Raw genomic sequence first — 14,796 nt, 5'->3', positions numbered from 1 at the left:
ATACCCTTCTAGAAAAATATCAGTTCCTCTTTTAGGTCTTTGATGTCCTGCATGTTAGCACTTGCAATTAGCATGTCATCAACATACAACATTAGTATGATGAACTTCCCATCTCCCAAATTCTTCGTGTAGACGCAGTGATCCGAGTTGCATCTTGTGAATCCATGATCCAACATCCATCGATCAAACTTCAAGTACCATTGTCTTGATGCTTGCTTTAAACCATACAAGCTCTTCTTTAATCTGCAAACCATTTTCTCCTTACCTTTTACTTCATACCCCTTTGGTTGAAGCATGTAGATTTCCTCCTCTAAGTCACCGTGAGGGAATGCCGTATTTACATCCATTTGCTCGAGATTTAAATCATGAGCAACCACAAGGCTTAAGACAAGCCTAATTGAGTTCATTTTTACAACATGAGAAAATATTTCATTGAAGTCAATACCTTTCTTTTGAGAAAACCCTTTTACCACAAGCCTAGACTTGTAACTTTTCTTCCCACCTTCTTCTTCCTTCAGCTTGTACATCCATTTGTTTTGAAGTGCCTGCTTACCTTTAGGCAACTCAACCAACTCCCATGTTTGGTTGCGATGTAGTGAGTCCATCTCCACTTGCATGCTCTTCGTCCATTCTTCTTTGGATTCATGTTGCATAGCTTCTTCGTATGATTCCGGCTCTCCAGAATCTGAGATCAAGAGATGGTTGAAGGAAGGAACAAACCTTTCTGGAGGTCTACTTGCTCTTGTAGATCTTCGGGGAATAGGTTGAGGCTCCTCATTTGGTTGACGTTGTTGCACATTGTCACCGTTTGCAGTCCTTGAGTCTTCACCGTCCTCAAGCTCCATGTACTCATCACCTGTTTCTTTTGTTTGTTTTCTTTCCAAGTAATCTTTGTACATATTTTGTTCGTTAAAAATTACATCCCTACTCCTTAAGATTTTACCATCTTCAGGATTCCATAGGCGATACCCAAAGTCCCCTTCTCCATAGCCAATGAAGAAACACTTTTTGGACTTTGCATCTAGCTTTGATCTTAGGCTTCTATCTATGTGCATGAAAGCCTCACACCCAAACACTTTGAGAAATGCATAATTCCCCGGTTTACCTGTCCATGCCTCTTCTAGAACTCCCCCATCCAATGCCGTTGAGGGTGACCGATTGATTAAGTACACAGACGTACTTACAGCTTCCGCCCAAAGCTCAAGCGATAGGCCTACATGTAGCCACATGCTTCATGCTCGTTCCATGATTGTCCTGTTCATCCTTTCCGAAATCCCATTTTGTTGAGGTGTCCTTGGGGTTGTCTTTTGCCTCCGAATGCCATTGCTAGCACAAAAGCTTTCAAAAGCTTGGCTGCAATATTCGCCTCCATTGTCGGATTTGAGGCATTTAACCTTGGTACCTGTTTCATTCTCCACAAAGGCTTTCCACCTTTGAAATATGGGAAATACATCGGATTTATCTTCATGACATAAACCCATGTTTTTCTACTCGCATCGTCTATGAATGTTACATAGTACAATGAGCCACCAAGTGACGGAGTACTTGCAGGACCCTAAACATGAGAATGAACCAACTCAAGTTTTTTATTTTTTCTTTCATTTCCTGATTTTTGAAATTTTACCCTCTTTTGTTTACCATAAACACAATCTTCAAAGAACTCTAAGTCCACTTCTTTCAAACCTGGTAGAAGCTTCTTTGTTTGAAGGATTTGCATTCCTTTGGCACTCATATACCCAAGTCGGTAGTGCCACACCGCACTGTCAACTTCTGTAGTTGCTGCACAAGCTGAAGGTTGCGTGCTAACAATACACAAGTAAAGTGTACCGACTTTTTCTCCCTTGGCAACCACCAAAGATCCCTTTGAGATCTTCCACCGTTTGTTTCTGAATGCAATGTTGTGACCTTCATCGTCCAATTGTCCTGTAGAGATCAAATTTTTGCGAAGAGAAGGAACATGCCTAACATCTTTAAGCTTCCATTCATTTCCGTTAGCAGTTTTGACAGAAACTGTACCTTTGCCGACAATCTCACAAGCTTCATCATCTCCCAAGTATACATACCCAAAATTACCTTTGGTGTAGTCTTGTCAATGTTTCTTGTGTGGTGTCGCATGGAATGAAGCCCCGGAATCTACTATCCAGGAATTAGACACAATGTCTAATGAGAGAATTAGAGCATCTTGCTCTACTTTACCTGCCACATTGGCCTCCGATGTTGTCTTGTTGTCTTGAGACTCTGTCTCCTTCTTCTTCTTAGACCAGCAATCCGTCTTGACGTGGCTCTTCTTGCCGCAGTTCCAACATTCAAGAACTGACTTTGTGCGTGACTTGCTCCGCCTTGAGCGATCACGACCCTTTTGGTTTTTGAACCTCTCCTTAGGACTTCCTCTTGTTTCCACTGATAGTGCAGCACTTGATGATTCTCCTGTGCTTCTCCTTCATATTTCCTCGCTTAGGAGAACACCCACAACATCATCAAACTTAAGAGTATTTGTGCCAGAGATAGAATTACTTACAGCCATCACAAGGCTGTCCCAACTATCCGGTAGAGATGATAGTATAAGGAGAGCTCGCACTTCGTCATCGAAATTGATTTTCAATGATCGAAGTTGACTTATGTTTGTGTTAAAGTCATTTAGGTGTTCTGCAACTGAACCATTCTCTGCCATCTTTAGATTGAATAAGCGCTTCATAAGAAATACCTTATTGGATGCCGATGGTTTCTCGTAGAAGTCGTCAAGTGACTTCATCAAGTCCTTCGTGGTCTTCATCTCCGAAACATTGAAGGCCACCATTGACGCCAAGCTTAACCGGATTGTTCCCAGTGCCTTTCGATCAAGGACAATCCATGCTTCATCTGCCATTGTTGCGGGCTTCTTCGCAAGACCGCCTAGTGGCAAATAGAGGTCCTTCTGGTAGAGATAGTCTTCAATCTGCATCTTTCAATGTTGGTAGTTTTTGCCGTTGAACTTCTCAATCTTGAGCTTCCCTTCCTCCGCCATAACTCCCACTCAATTCAAGGAATCCTTTCCTTGAGATAATTTAGCTACGAGCAAACCTTGCTCTGATACCAGTTGTTAGGAAATAAGGCGTAGCTAAATAGATTTTTGAGTAGATTACTTAATGGAGAGAGATAGATTTCACACACAAGAGATTATAGAGTAGAGAGAGAGAGAGTACACACGATATACGTGGTTCACCCAATGTGGGCTACGTCCACGGGAAAGCAGCCACTCAATGGCTTTAGCACTTCAAAAGAAGAAGTAGTTTACAAAGGGATTAAACCCTTGATAGAGCTCCTGCCTTGCTTCACTCTCACCACCTCACACTCACCTTGTTGCATCAACTTCACACTATGAAATGTGTGTAGAAATGGCCTTCTTTTATAGGCCAAAAGGGCTGCCCTCTCTTATGAGAGACAGCCATGTGTAGCCACCCTTGTACGAATAAGTCCAAATCGGACCCTCCAATCCGCCCATGTGTGGACGCCCTTGAGAAGACAAGTCCGCTTTTGAATTCGGCCACCGGCCATTGAATTCGGCCATCGGCCACCGGCCATTGACTTCCGACCACCGGCCACCGGCCATTGACTTCCGACCACCGGCCATCGACCATTGACTACCGGCCACCGGCCAACTAACCGGTTGTTTTCCGACCACTTTCCGACCGCCGTCCGGCCATAATATTCCGGCGAAAAGGAATATTCCGGCGGAAAAAGTCTCGGAGGCCTCTAAAGTTGCCCCTGATTCTTGTCCGTGAAAATTTTGGTTTCCGGTGAGTGATTTTCCTTCACGCACGATGGCTTCTCCTCATAATGGGGGCCTTACAAATGTGCGCTTTTACCACAGAAAATTACAAGGGTAAATCAGGCTCCATACTTAACACTCTACTATGCCCACAGGGTAGACTGTCCTCTGGTCTGCCAATGTAACAATGAATGGAGCAGGGCGGGTGGGTTGCAGACCTAAGATTGACATGGTAAATTATGGCATCAGATTGATTCCAGACCCACCATCCACTATGACGCCTGAGAATTGATGCCCAAGAATAGATACAGTGAGACGGGGACTTTTATAGTCGGTGAGGGGAGCAGCTGGATATGAAATCATGTAGGACTCCAAGGGCTGCACATGTAGGTGCCCGCCACTAGGCCCTGTACCAGGGTACAAAGACTGATTTATTGAGAGGGTGTCACTTCTAAGAGTTGCATCTAGCCGGAGCATCTCATAAAGAGACACTTGCTGAAAGGTGTTCTTCAAGATTGCTTCCACTGTGGGCTTAGCTCCTACAATCTGGGTCTCCTCAGAAACTTTGACCTGTTGCAAGTTAGCCAACTACTGCCAAGAAGGCTCCATCAATGTCCGAAAGCATAGAGATTGGCCTATTCTTTTCACCACTTACGGGTTCGTCATTTTGATGAGGTTGCGGAAGTGATGGACAAGATGGTCCTGGTGGCAAACTTAAACCTAGGGCTGCTCTTTGTGCCCGAGTGAGCACACCAGCAGGCTCTGCTGCTTGTTGTGGCCGAACTATATGTGTAGCAAGTGCTGGCTAAGGGGTGGTGTTCACTGTGATTAGAATTGATCTTCGGGAATTTAAACTCTGTTTGGTTTTGATTCGGGCATGAAGATGAGGATGCCCTTTGTTTGGGACAATCCTTACTGTAGTAGTCCTTAGACTCCGGACAATGTCTGCAAGGAGGAGACCCTTCAGGTAAAGGACACTTACTTTGGTAATGCCCATATTCCCCGCATCTGTAGCATAAGATTGGCCGATTAGACGGATGAAACAGGGGACGAGGTGGTCGCTGCTCTTGTTGCTGCATGGAGCTGGAGGTGGAGGTGTAGAAGCTTTGGGGAACTGAGGGAGTACTAGCATGATAAAAGTTGGGGGATGCAAAGTTATTGTGCATACCTTGCTGCATAGGGGGTGTCGTCAGCACAGGGGGCAACGGGTTTTGATGGCCATAGGGTGAGATGATGTTGGATGTAGGTGCTAGCCCTTGTTGGAGAGAAGGACCTACCTAGACTTTGTTGTATTTGCGGCAATCCTTTGATATAATAACAATCGTGCCCAGATTTTTCGCAGAAGTGGCAATAAGCTCGAAGGGGACAGTCCTTTGGAGGATGTCCTCGAGAGCGACAAGAGTTGCACCATACCATAGCTTTAGTCTCTTGCTAAGACCGAAGCTCTTCTAGTTCTCTCTTGATTTGATCCAAAGCCTCAAGGTGCGATGGTTTCTCTTGTCTCAAAGAGATTGATTTCTCTTCTTGGAGAGCGCGTTGTAGTTTGAGGGCTTCAAGTTCCCTGCACAAGGAAGTCAATGGATCAGCAGGACTACCTTCCGAGAACACAGAGGGAGTATCTATGTGAGGAGAGTTGTTGAACAGCTTCCTAGCCCCCTCTATCCTAGTAGCAGCTGCAATGAATTCCTCCAGAGTGGCGTCGGGTCGGAGGCTCTCTTGGAGTTTTTGCTGAGAGGTTTTGGGGGGCGCCTTCCCCACCCACTTCTTAACCATGAATTCACCGGGTTGTTGGGGAATCTTGACAACCAGAGACTTGGTTTTAGTCATAAGCTCTGCAAAAGTCTCCTCTGGCTGGAGCACCATGTTGGCCAACTCATCCAACACTTTCTCTTGGTAGTCACCTGGCCTGAAAGCTGCACATAACTTTTGTCTTAAGTCTGCCCAAGTTACAAAATGATTCTCTGCAAACTGGTTGTACCATTTGTCTGCTAAGTCGTCCAAGGTGGATGTTCCCTTTCAATGGTCAAATGCAGAGGCTGAAGCTTTTGCATAACTTAAAAACCGCCTCACTGAAGCGCCTATCTTAGTAGCTCCCGACTGGTCTCTTACCTTTCATGTGCATACAGATGCCAGTCCATTGGCTGTGGGTGCTGTGCTAACTCAGCCTAGTAAGGAGTACAACCTGGATCGCCCTGTTAACTATGCAAGTCGCCTACTCACCAAGGCAGATCGCAACTATAGCACCACAGAAAGGGAAGGTTTAGCTATTGTGTATGCTCTGCACACATTTTGGCATTACTATTAGGAGTCCACTTCACAGTTATTACTGATCACCATGCCCTGCGATATCTGCTCAACAAGCCGCAAGTTGCAGGTAGAGTATGGCAATGATTACTCTTATTTCAAGAGTTTGATTTCGAAGTGGTACTCAGGCCCAACAAACATCATGTCCTTGCCGACCACCTTTCTCGCGTTCACATTGGTGAAGAAGCAATAGGGGTTGTTGACCACTTTCCCGATAGCAGTCTCCTTAAGGTGGATACCATTCGACGATGTTTTGCATCTGCTTTCTACTGGCGTGTACCCAGAGAACGCTTCTCCACTGCATAAGAGACGACTGTTGCTGAATTCTAGTCCATTCACTATGATTGGGAACAAGCTATACAAATCAGGACAGGATGGTGTTCTGAGGTGGTGTGTCTCCCCTCATGAAGTCGAGTATATTTTGGAGGATGCCCACAATCGTCCCACTGGTGGCCATTACCCTGGTCATATTACTGCACAGAAGATTCTCCAGTGTGATTGGTTGTGGATTTGAAAGAAGTTCGATATGTCCAAAGGGTACCGTGGATAGCTTGAGCCCAAGTCGAGGGATGAAGATCACATGGTTTCCGCAGGAGTGCTATCAGAACCTTATTAGTGCTCTCTGCCTGCCCGTTTGCTCTAGGGTAATAGGAACAAGATTTTCGGTGAAAAATCTTGTAGTTGGCAGTCACTTTGTGAATGGTTTGCAAACGGGCAGGCAGAGAGCACTAATAAGGTTCTGATAGCACTCCTGCGAAAAGCATGTCATCTTCATCCCTCGACTTGGGCTCAAGCTATCCACGGTACCCTTTGGGCATATCGAACTTCTTTCAAAGCCACAACCAATCACACCCCATTTCAATTAGCTTTCGATTTGGAAGCGATAGCACCTTCCGAATGCAACTCAGGATCTCCGCGAGTGGGCAGTCTGCGTGCCAATGGAGATTTGGGGCCGGCATCTGTCTCTCGTCTTTTCTTCTAGATGAAATCCGAAGTTTGGATTCACTGGCTCTGGAAGCAGAGCAGCTTCGTCGTAAAGCCTGGCATGATCGCCATCTCAGAAAGCCGCAAATAACGCAAGGAGCACTGGTGCTACTTTATCAAGCCAAGTTTCTGAAAAAAGCAAAGAAGTTGGTCCCAGCATGGCAAGGACCATATAAGGTGATGGAGATTCTACCCCACGGAGCTGTACAATTAGCCACCCTCGAAGGAGTTCCGCTGCCTTTAGTCAATGGATCTAGGATCAAATGCTATCATGCTTAAGCTGTCGATCAAGGGTCTAAGCGGTCTACAATCAAGTGTTGAGCTTCACCGACTCCTGAACCCTTAAATAACTTCGGAATCACTATCTTCGGCATCCCTACTGTTCCTTTTCATCCTATCTCATACACCCTCTCCTTATACAACTCTCCTTCTGCAGACTCTGTTGCGTTCAATGGGTTTGATTCTGGAATTGGATAAACTCTACCCTTCACTCTCTGTCTGTATCCGATGTAACCCCTCTCTGTGTTGTGTGTAGGAATGATTCTAGTCTTGGGCATAACCTACCCTCCTCAACCTCGACTCAGGCCCCTTTTTTTTTTTCCAAAGCACAAAATTCTTTGATCTATAACGTCTCAAGTGAAACTCAGTTCTTTTGCTATGCATAAATACCTTAGTATTCCTGAGTGGGGTATTTATGAAGGTATTTTTTTCACCAACAAGTTTACTTCGCGTTTTATCTACCCCGGATTCTTTCAAAGGGTTAGATGATCTCCGATTCTGGGGATCTTTCCTGCTCGTGCCTTGCTAGTCCCTTTGCCTGTGTAATTCTTCTGATGTCCTTTCACTCCTTCTCTTTGCTTGTGAGTGCCTTGAAAATATCAATATCACCTCACCTCACCCTCACCCTAAAGCCTTGTTGCCCTAACTCGCCCTTTCTATCAACCAAGTGTGGTAGATTGGCTATGCCATTTCATTTCCCTCTTCAATAGCAAGTCTTGAGTTCAACTCCTCAGCTAGATCTTTAAGGTCTCTTGGATAGTTTCCTACACGTTAAAACTCTCTTCTTCTTCTTTTTCAAACCTCTTCCCTCACCCCTCGCCCTTGCCTCTCCTCTCAACCCCCTCCCCTAGCCCTCTCCCTCGCCTCTAGCCCTCCCCCTATCTACGCGCCTCGCGCCCTCCCCTAGCTCCTCTCTCCCTCGCCTTCTCCTAGCTCCTAGCCCTAGCCCTAGCCCCTCGCCTTGCCCTCACCTCTCCCCTCCCCTCGCCCCTCGCCCTAGCCCTAGCCCCTCGCCCCTCGCCCTCGCCTTTGCCCCTCGCCTCTCGCCTCTCGCCCTACTCCATCCCCTCGCCCGCACCCTTGTCCCTCCCCTCACCCTAGCCCTCCCCTATCCCCTCGACCTCGTCCTTGCTATCCCCTCGCCCTCGCCTCTCGCCCTACTCTATCCCCTCGCCCCTTGCCCTTACCCCTCCCATCGCCCTCTCCTCTCGAAATTCCATTCCCTCGCCCTCATCTCCCTCGCCCGCGCATTCCTTTCCAAACGGCCCTCGCTCGCCATTGGCTTTAGCATCAATAAATTGAAGCTTTGGTACTCCATTCAGTTAGCTTCCATTACTGGCCATCGCCAGTTGTTCTCTCTCGGTTGTTCTCTCTACGGCGTTCCTCTCTCTCTCTACAACTGATCTCGACCTTCTCTTGCTACAGTGAGACTTAACAATACAGGTTTGTACGCGTTCATCAATCAGTTGAAGATTCTCGAACACAGTTTATCAAGATGGTTCGTACTCGGAATAGAGAGAAGCATCTCCAGTCAGAGGAAGAGTCCTTTGCTTCTGAGGATAGCTCTAACAGTAAATCAGATTATACTCCTAGTTTAGAGCAGCTTTCAGAAGAATCTTCAGAGGAAGATTCACCCCAATTAGTCACTGTTGGCAGGGTCACCACTCTCCAGGTGCCTCGCCCTTCTAGTTCCCTCTCCAAGGTACCTTTACTAGTGATATATCATTTACACGCGCCAAACCCGGCACTCAAGGATGTGTTCTCTCAGCAGCAAATGATGCACTTGGGTCTTCATAATTTGGCTCAAGCCGATTTGTCCTGCACAATCTCTACTGCCAAGCTAAGTTCCCTCTTGCTCACTTTTCCAAAGCTAAATGGTACTACACTTACAGTGGAGGATATCGGACAGGCTATGGGAATATTGAATGTGTTGGCACCTCTGCCCGCCACCAAAACCTTCTCAAATCTCTCACCAGAAGAAACTGCAAATGCTTGCCAGGAACTGTTGCTGGACTCGCATGCAGACTATCACAGGAGTCAGCAGCTGTATTCAGTTTTACAGTATTATTTTTTACTATGCGCACCGGAAAGAACAGCGGTTCCATCTTCTCTAGGTTCTCGAGCAATATGCGATGCTTTTTTTTTGTCTCTACCACTGCTTGCCGTATCCATTTCACCATTTGCTGTTTAAAGCGCTACAGGACAAAGCAAAGCGTTTTCAAACTCAACGTAAAGGGAAAGCGAAAAGGTTCAATTGCTATGCAGCCCCTATTATGTATTGGGTAGTGCAGATTATGCAGCAAAAGGCAGATGCAACAGCTGTTCTCACCCTGCAAGATGATCCAAAAGAACAAGAACAAGGCCGTTCCAAAATGGCCAAAGGGAAAGGCATCTTGCGCAAGAGGGCAAAGGTACAAAAATATTCATCTGAGCAGCTAGCAACACTACCCTTCTCCAAATCACAGGTCAAAATCTCTAACGTCCATACTGCAACACCAACAGTGCCTGTATCTACTTCTGTGGCCACCTCAACTTTCACACGACTTCTTGTGAGTAGTGTTGCAGTCACTAAAACACAACCTCGAATTGTGTCAGCAGCACCACGTACTACTCTTAGTGCAGGGGCACCTGGGGATACTGTAGGGGCATCTAGCTCTGGGACACCTACATTTGATCAGCATGACATATATGAGAATTTTGCACCTCAAGCCAACAGACTTTTAGATGCGGACATAAGAGCCATTTCGACGATTATGAATGCAGCCCTCTCATTGCAAGGTACCAACGGTCTGCATCACGCTGTTTATGATAGTATGCAAAGGGAAGTGCGCGCTCATCTTCAACGAGCGATGGATAGGGACATGTTAGTTGCTACGGCTCAAGATCGCATAAAATCCTTAACTCAACAGGTAGTGGACCTCAAACATATCGTCCACACTCAACAAAAACAATTAAAAGAGGCAAATGATATGGCTGTAGCAGTTCAGGACCTCTCTCCTGTGGTACATACACTGTGTCCCTCATGTGCCAAATACCAAGCTGTAGCCATTTCACAGACAGTTACAGCTATAGCTACAACCCCGATTTCTATGCAAGTTCCTGCTATGGCAACACAGATACAGACGGACGTTTCCAAAGCCCATTTAGGGGATTCTCAAACAGCGGAGAAAACAAATCCTACCAATATGGAGTCTAAGCCAACAGGATCGGTTTCATCACAATTTCATGGACTCTCTATGGCCTCCCCCTCCCAGTCCACCTCTTTTCCTCAGCACTTCTACAGCTTCCCTGGATTCCAACAACCTGTTCCACCCTCTCAGCGTACCAGTCTTTTCCTAGGTTTCCACCCGCTCCACCTACTCACCCTACTCAGTCTGCTGCTCATGGGGTGGCTATTCCATATCCAATGTACCCTCCTCATGGACACTACCCCTCACCATACACATGGCCTCCATCTCCTTACCCACCTTTCTACTTGCCTCCTCCTCCTCCATCATCCGACCACCAACAGTAGATCGTCGATATTTCAATTCTTCAGTTCCGCTCTCCAGGATGGGCAGCGGTCTTGTGGCGGGCAACCTGTAGTAGCAGGCTACAGTGTCACTTTCACAGGACAGTTAGTTTACAGTTTGTCTTTGGTCAGTTGGTCTTTGGTTTGGTCGGTTCACACTAGAAAGACTCGCTGGGCAGAGACACGTGGCAGGGATACGGTGGTTTAGTGGACATCGTGGCCAGGTCACCACCGCCACCCAGTGGGGATAGAGTTAGGTGATGTTATTTATGAGCCGTTGGTGGCTCTTTATGATTGTATATATGAGTAGTAGCGTTTGGTCAGAGTCTTGTACGTAGTCGTCTAGAGTGAGTCTATACACAGAGCACGTCTTCACCATCCCGGCACATCTGAGCCTCGACACCCCTGTTGTACCTGTGAGTCCTGGGCTGGAGCTGAGTGTGCTGCCATGCCAGAGTTTGTATCAGTCTTTGAGATAGTCGAGTCATATGTTCTGGTCTGCTGTTGTGTCTTTGTGAGCTCTGTTGATGTCTATTGTTTCCTTTCTGTTCGATCTGTTTGAGTGAGATTGTCACGCACATTGCACTGAGGACCACCCACTGCAGAGAGCACGACACATTATCCATGCTACAAAGATTAAGGATGAGGATCAAGCAGTGAGGTTTGACTCATTTTTAGGCTACCAGGACACCCATAAAGCCCTTGAATTCATACAGTAAGGTGCGAAGAGCGGCATCTTACTTGAAAGGAAATGCATAGACATGGTAGTCTACTGTGTTGTTATGTAGGGAAGCAACTACGAAATGAGTAAAATTCAAGAGAATTTTCACTTCAACTTGGATATCAAAAGAATATGAAGAAGATGTCATCACAGCTTGGCATCATCTGAGAATGACTACGAAAGACACATTGCATGACTACTGCCAAAGGTTTTGGCATACCTTTTTGCTAGTGTCCTCTTTTTGGAGGGTCACTTTGAGGGACCAGATTCAATGGTTTTGTTGTGGTTTACCAAAAGAGATTTGAGAGTATTGTCTACAACAGAAGTTTGACTCTATTCAGAGACTTATGGGACATTCCAAGCAAGGTTTTTGAAATGCATGCCAACTCAATGACTTATCCTATGGACAAGCCAGTGTCCACCTCAACAAGGCAAGAGTCTTCCAATGAAGAGAATGAACCATGAGAACCAAATGAAAGTTCATTAGAGATTTTGAAGATTCAGATTAAGGTGCCAATGGACAGGGGAGGCCAATAAGGCAACCTATAGGTCACAAGGCACACGAACAAAATAGAAAGGTAAGCTAGGTCCACCAGATAATTTGGTCAAGGATATTTTTGGTCCTCGATGCAAAGTCAATGGACGAGGTAAACATCCAAATTCTCTTCAAAGAGAGCTATACATTGAAGCTTTTGGAATATTAGCGGTGTCTATGCCAAAAGTTACTGATCAGCAGGTTGAATCTCGTGCAATATGGAATGGACAAGGGGAAAGCCACTCCACTCCTTTGTCATAGATTGCCTAAATTGAATAAAGTCACTAATTTCTCTTTGAGATTTTAAGGATATTGAGAGGCTGATAGTAATTTTCAGTATAAATTTATGAATATAAATACGTTTTGAAAATTTCCTTGATTAAACTGAAGATGTGTGCTCTTTCATGTGTGAATTGCTAGAGACATGTAAAGAGAAGATGAAATGTCTGCATCATAGTCTAATGAACGACTTGAACTTAGTGCATCTAGACATCTGTTAAAGATCAATGAGATCTAGATTTAATGGCTAAGTGAATGTGAATTAAATGTGAATCTAGTGCATCAAGATGTCTATCTGGATGAGATGACTCGATACTGGTGTGAGTGCATCAAGAGTTTCAAAAGGATGAGATGGTTGCACAATGATCTAGGTGCGTCAAGAGTTTTGGATAGAATGAGATGGCTAGATTGAATGATTGAAACATAAGTATTCAATGTGAACTAAGTGCTATTTGTGAATTGCATGCTATGTAGATGTATTGTCTTGTCGGGATGGTCAAAGGCATGGTTTGCTTGATTGGAACGTGAAAAGAAAAGAAATGAATCTAATAGTAACAAAATTCAATAGATCAGGACATCCATGAAAAGATCAACGCGGTCTAGATGTGATTGCTAAATAGGTTATAATCATCATGATTTGTATATGAGACCCTCGACAGAATTGTGATCGATCAATGACCGATGTCTGTGTAAAAGTGTTGGAATGGGTAAAGTTGGGTGCATAGGTACATGGAGTTAGTGTCTACTAAAGAAAGTTTTTGTGCTAGCATGATCTAGATGTGATTGCTAGATAGGTTACAGTGATCATGATTTGTATATGTGATCCTCGATAGAAATATAACCGATCAATGAATGATGTCTGTGTAAAAGTATTAGATTGGTGAGTCGAGTGCATGGGTATATAGAGTCAATGTCTAATAAAGAAAGTCAATGTCAATGATTTGTATAGGAGATCCTCGATAGAAATGTAATCGATCAATGACTGATATCTATGTAAAAGTATTGGATTGATGGAGTCGAGTGCATGGGTATATAGAGTCAATGTCTACTAAAGAAAGTTTTCATCCTTTAGCTGTTTTTTATTACAATTCTTTCAAGAGGGAAAAATGCACAAAGTGATGATGAGGCATGCCCGTTTGGAAGAGAAATGACTGAGTGGACAAGAGGAAATGAAGCTTAAGGAATTGAACCAAGAAAGTGTGGTTGAGGGGCCTAAATTGAAGAGGATTAGGGATTTTTAATAATCCAATGCTACCCAACTTATGGAGCATTGATCGAGGGACCTAACACCAAATATTAAAAGCTTGATCATTGGCTGCAAATCCCGTTAATTGCGTTGACATGTTGATGTGGCAAACTGCACAAAATCTCGTTATTCACACTGACATGGCAAGCTACATGAAATTTCGTGTTTTGCGTTGCTGACAGATTCTAGTAGTTTACATGGTGCTTTTGAGCATATGCTTTTGGAATCTAATGCTTTTGGGGCTCTGCTTTTGGGTGTCCCTTGTACTGTTTATAACTACCCTTGAGGTCACTCTTCCGTAGAACATCAAGATATAGTTTGAGAGAGAGTTGGACCCTTGAGACTTGTACTTGTGTGAAGTAATAATAAAGAAATACCAAAAGGGATGCCAATCTTTGGGACCACCAATGTGTCTTGGCTCAAAACTCTAGACAAGAGGTGCTACACATAAGCATAGGATAAAGCCCAAAATCCTTACAACCTATGCAAAAGAAGAAAATCACTTGCACATTATTGTATTAGTGGAAATGAAGGCTTAAGTAGACCATCAAAATTTTGACAATCTAGGACACTCACCAAAAATGCCCCGGATGCTTAAGCCTACTCTAATACCAATTGTTGGAAAGAGGTTTGCAAGATGGAAAAGAAGGAGAAGCTCAAGGGCTCACAATACAAAATATTATTGAGTGTGCTAGTACAAAGATTTGGCTTACTCTAGAATGGGTGTATTTACAAGCTGAAAAAAACACCTCCTCACAAGTAAAATAGGGTGCCCGAACAATACTAAGTGTGCTCACATTTATCACTCCCATAATGTGGTAACACATCCCTTATCTTTGTTCTTGCACATTAAGTGATAGTTCTTGTGCTGTGTGCATCCTTTACTACAAGCTTTAATAAGAATGATAATATGCATGATATATGAGAGACACGTATGTGATGAGTGCAAAAATTATGCATACATGGGATGAGCAATGTAGAGCAAGTAAACAATTCCTTGCTAGGTTCATGTCTATTAAGGAACACTTGAACTTAGGTTACAAAGGATACCTCACTATAGTATGAAGGATGGTCGATCCTTCATAGGCCAAATGACGTGTTTAAGACACCAATATTCCCCCCTCTAGCCCTAGTAACATGCAATCATCTCTCTCATCAAATGCCCCCAGTTCAACATTTATTCTTCATT

Source organism: Adiantum capillus-veneris, chromosome 3 (assembly GCF_014529385.1).
Source record: "Adiantum capillus-veneris isolate H3 chromosome 3, ASM1452938v2, whole genome shotgun sequence".
Classification (NCBI taxonomy): domain Eukaryota; kingdom Viridiplantae; phylum Streptophyta; class Polypodiopsida; order Polypodiales; family Pteridaceae; genus Adiantum; species Adiantum capillus-veneris.
The sequence above is the reverse complement of the archived record's forward strand: the minus strand, read 5'-3'. Positions refer to the sequence as shown.